Consider the following 5265-nt stretch of genomic DNA (forward strand, 5'->3'; position numbering starts at 1 on the left):
ACCTGTGCTGCCTCTGGCTATATTTGAGAATCTGCACTTTCTGCCTCCCATTGTCTGTGCCAGCAGTGTTGCTCATACCCTCACTGATACTACTTGAGCCCCTGGGGTCTCTGGGGCCTTGAAGCTGCCAATAGCACTGCTGTCACTAGTTGGTACTGGGGGCACTGGGTTGGTAACAAGAGGCAAAGAAGGTTATTCTATAATGATAAAAGAGTCGATCCATCAAGATGATATGACAATTGTGTGTATATATATATAATGTAAATTATATGTATAGCAATCATGTATATATATGCTTCATATGTACCAAACATCGAAGCACCTAAACATATTAAGCAAATACTAACAGAACTGAGGGAGAAATAGACAATACAAGTAGTGGTTTCAACACCCCACTCTCATCATCGCGATGATTTCATCAAATTCATGTAGACTGAAAATCAACCAGGAAACACGACTTGAACCATATGCTAGATCAAATGAACCTAACAGACTTTTAAAAACATTCCATCCAGACAGCCAGCAGCAGCAGAATACATATTATTCTTAAGTGTGCACAGATCATTCTCCAGATATACCATAAGATCAAAAAACAGGTCTTAGCAAAATTAAAGACTGAAATAATATCAAGTATTTTTTCTGATCACCATTGTTTGAAATTAGAAATCAAGAACATGAGGAAAATCTACAAATATGTGAAAAATAACCAACATATTCCTGAACAGTCATAGTCAAGATAAGTCAAAAGAGAAATAAAAAATATTTTGAAGCAAATGGAAATGAAAACACAACATACCAAAACTTATGACGTGTTGGGAAAGCAATTCTGAGAGGGAAATGTATGATGGGGAATGAATATGTTAAAAAAAAGAGAAAGATATCAAATAATCAACCTAACTTTACAGCTTAAGAAACTAGAAATGAATAGACTAAGTTGAAAGTCAATAGAAGGAAGGAAATAACAAAGATCAAAGCTGAAATAAATGAAATAAACAAAAAGAATGGGAAAGTTAAGCAAAACTAAGAGCTTTTTTTTTTTTTTTTTGAATGATAAACAAGGGAAGTCTGGCATGCTTGTAGTCTATGGGGTTGCAAAGAATCAGACATGACTGAGTTACTGAACTGAACTGAAACAAGGGAAAAAGAGGGAACACTCTTCCTAGGTGGCACAGTGCTAACTAAAGTCTGCCAATGTAAGAGATGCTGGTTTGATCCATGGGTCTGGAAGATCCCCTGTAGGAGGAAATGGCAACCCAATCCAGTATTCTTGCCTGGAAAATTCCATGGGCAGAGGAGCCTGGCAGGGTACAGTCCATGGGGTTGCGAAGAGTCAGACATGACTGAGCACACACAAGCATGAGCACTTAAGTAAATTTTATTCAGCCTTAAAGTAAAAAGATGACAATCCTGCCATTTGTGACAACATGGATGTACCTGGGGACATTATTCCAAGTAAGATAAGCCAGACACAAGAAGGAGCAACACTGTATGATTTCACATATGTGTGGAGTTTAACCAAACCCATAGAAGCTGAGAATAGAATGGTGATGGTCAGGGCTTGAATGAGGGAGAAATAGGGAGGTATTGATCAAAGGGTACAAAGATTTGAGTTATATGAAATAAATAATTTCTGGAGATATGTGCAACATAGGGCCTATGATATATAATACAGTATTGTCTATGAACAAAGATGGCTAGAAGAAGCCTTTGGAGGTGATCTGTTAGTGATGATTTCACAGATGTCTATGTCTCTCCAAACACATCAAATAACATACATTAAATATATATAGCTTTTCTGTCAGTCATACTTCAATAAAATTATTTTAAATGTTTTAAATGAATGGAAATATTATTTTAAATGAATGGAAACATCTTTGATGCAGAATTAGGTTAGGGCACTAGTCTCAATAAAATGTTTTACAGCACCAGAATCTAGTGCATTAATCTTCACGTTAGAGTTTGTCCTCATTGGGTACCACCTGTAGCTAGCAATGACCAGGCTAGATTCATAAATTAAAATTTGGCTTTCTGGGGTTTATTTTTCTATTTACCAAGTTCACCATTCAATCATAGTCTATCTTAAGTAACATCATCTGAATAGTTTAAGTATAAAAAATTATAATCAAATCTTGATTAAACCTAAGTAGTCTTCCTGTCATTTCTTGATTCCTCGACTTATTAATAAAATACTAAACATCAACAACTTCAATACACTTTTCAGTAGTTTATCCCTCAGGGTGGAACATTATTTCCATGCTCCTATGACATCTTGAGTCATTTTCAAGTGGACTTGAGATTATCTGGCTCAATCTCCATGTTCTATGGATAACATGACTTAAGTATTTTAGGAAGTTGACCAGTTAGAGAAAGGCAGCATCAGGCTTAGAACTCAGGGCTTCCAGTGAAAATTGTTTCAGAATCTACCAGAGGTCCCTTTGTATTCCATTTCTACTGCTAGTTCCCTAAGCCATCATTCTCTTTCTCTTGATTTCTGCAACAGTCTTTGTACCCACTTTCCTCCTTTGATCTTGGTTTTTCCAATATCTTTTTCATACAACATCCACAGCTATGAATTATAATACACAGCTAATCAGAACATACCTGTGATATTTTTAGAATGCATTTGATACTTCTTCATTGTCAGTAAGATGAAATCTGAACTTTGTAATATGACCTTCAAGGCCAAGTATGATTCAATCATGGTATAGGATGTATTTCATAAAATTCATTTGTGATTATTCAATCTCAGAGTTTGGGTTAAAAAGCAAACAAGAGAGAAGAAAAATGGTATTAATCTTCTAGAGGTATTTCCTCTGGAAATGAAACAGACACATTTCTATCCTGGAAATAAGAGCTAAAACCACACAAAGGATGAGAATTGAGATAATAGAAATGTTGGTTTTAAAAGAAGTTATCATTCAGAAGATAACCTGGTAGTCGACAACACAAGTCTACCAGAAAAAATTGTTTAAATTATTTTCATTAGTAACATGAAGTAGGTTGATAAGCAAATAACTTAGATTTCATTGCCTTGTGACTTTGGAAGTGATCAGACGAATGTGGATTAAGTGCTCCTTTTCAATAATGAGCACACCCATTCTGTAGTAACAATTTTAGGATAAGAACCAATCATAAGTATACATTGTGCAACTGGAGTTGGAATAAATTATTTAGAAAATAGAAGCACTGATCAGCTGTGGAATACTGTGGTTAATCCCCTTTCTTAGAGGATGGTCTGAGAGCTAACACAGTTCTATTTCTTTCAGCATGAAAGTGATTCATACATGTGTAGCTAAGCTATCTAAAAACAGCAATTAAGAGCACATCAGGCGCAAGCCATCTATATCCCAATATGAAGGGTACTATAACCATTATTTCCTCAAGGTAGGCATGAAGGGCACGTAGACCTGGGCACTGGTACTATAGCTATCATTTTCTATATTGTTTTAATTATATGGATGCTTGGAATGAGTTGCCATGCCCTTCTCCAGGCAATCTTCCCGACCTGAGGATCAAACCCATGTGTCCTACGTCTCCTGCATTGCAGGCGGATTCCTTACCCATGCGGAGCCACCTGAGAAGCCCCAAATAATTGTTAATTCAGTTGAATGATGTTTATGGCCAGATGGTGCATGCATGCTGAGTCATTTCAGTCGTGTCCAACTCTGCGACACTATGGACTCAGGCCACTCCATCCGTGGCTTTCTTCAGGCAGGAATACTGGAGTGGGTTGCCATTAGGGCCAGATGGTAGTAAAATAAAGAGTATAAGTTACTAAATTTCAGAAATTTCAAAACATGGTTTATATCAGAGGGAAGAATGAAAATGTTTTAAGGGATTTTGCAGTCAAAGTCAAATGTCATCAGTTTGTGGCATATTTAGGGAGAAAATATTCATGCACACTAAGGTGAAAAGTGGCCTTGAGAAAACAGATCTTCACTGGTGGGGATGAGTTAGCAGAGATCGGGTGAGGTCTGCCACAGACTTCCCACTACAGCTCTGGGGACTGCTACAGTGTCTGGAATGAAGACAAATGGTTTTCTGAAGCCTTCCACTCCAAGACCATATGATATTTTTTTAGCTTGATATTTTCATCCTGAACATCATTTTTCTCAGAGCCTGGTGGACCTCCTTGTTCTATAGAGTATAGATGACAGGGTTCAGCAGCGGGGTCACCACTGTGTTCACAAGGGCAGCCTCCTTGTTGGAATCCAGCCTGTTCACTTGCTTTGGTTTCACATATATAAAGATACATCAGGGAGAGGACAATGAGGTGAGAGGAGTAGGTGGAAAAAGCTTTCTGTTGCTCCTTGGCTGATGGGAGATGCATGATTGTGGCTGCTATGTTGCTTACGCAATGATGGTTATGATGAGAGATGTCAAAAGGACCCACAAAGCAAGGATAAAGGCATACATTTCAAGTTTGGTGTCAGAGGAGGAGAGATGGATCAGGGGGCCAAGGTCACAGAAGAAGTAAGGGATGACTTGGGGGCCGCAGAAAGATAACTGGGACACCTTCACCACCAGACCAGACATAACAGTGAACCCCAAAGCACAGCAGGTTGTGACCAGGAGGCAGCATGTGCTCAGGGTCATGATGGTTGTGTAATACAGAAGCTTGTAAATGGCCAAGTACTGGTCCAGAGACAACACTGCTATGAGGAGGAAGCCTGCTGCTCCCAGAAATACTAACACAAAGGCTTGTGTGAGACAGGAAGCAAAGGAAATTGTTTGTTTGCCTGAAAGAAGGATGACCAACAATTCAGGAATAACTGTACTTGTGAAGCAACACTCAAAGAAGAAGAACATGCTGAGGAAAAAGTACACAGTCGTCTGTAGCCTGGAGTCAGCACAGGTGATGGTGACTATGAGTGTATTGCCTGCAATGGGTGCCAGGTATGCCAGCAAGTGCACCAAGAAGAGGATTTTGCCCAGGTGCTGGGCACCAGGAAAGCCCTCCAAGGTGAACTCTTGGACAGCTGTCCCATTTCTCATTTCCATCAGCATCTCTTTCCACAGCAGCATCATCTGTGGATGTTAGCCTACAATAGAGACATCACAGCGAGAACAAAGGTTTTAGAGGAGCACAAGATCAATCTTCTTAACTACCCAAGAAGGCAGCTACATGGAGAGCAAAGTAGTCCTGTTCACTGGTTATTGGATCAAAAAGACATGACTTCAATACTAATTCAAAACTGAGTTCTAATCCCTTGAGAGAGTGATTCTTTTGGAAAGTTATTAGTGCTTAACATTTGTGAACTTCAT

General features: G+C 38.8%; 1 pseudogene; it reads right to left on the reverse strand.

Moving 5' to 3' along the window:
* Window positions 1-4077: 4077 nt before the first annotated feature.
* On the reverse strand, window positions 4078-5025 carry LOC133069866 (olfactory receptor 6C75-like; annotated as a pseudogene).
* Between the last annotated feature and the right edge of the window lie 240 nt (window positions 5026-5265).

Source organism: Dama dama, chromosome 15 (genome assembly GCF_033118175.1).
Source record: "Dama dama isolate Ldn47 chromosome 15, ASM3311817v1, whole genome shotgun sequence".
Lineage (NCBI taxonomy): Eukaryota > Metazoa > Chordata > Mammalia > Artiodactyla > Cervidae > Dama > Dama dama.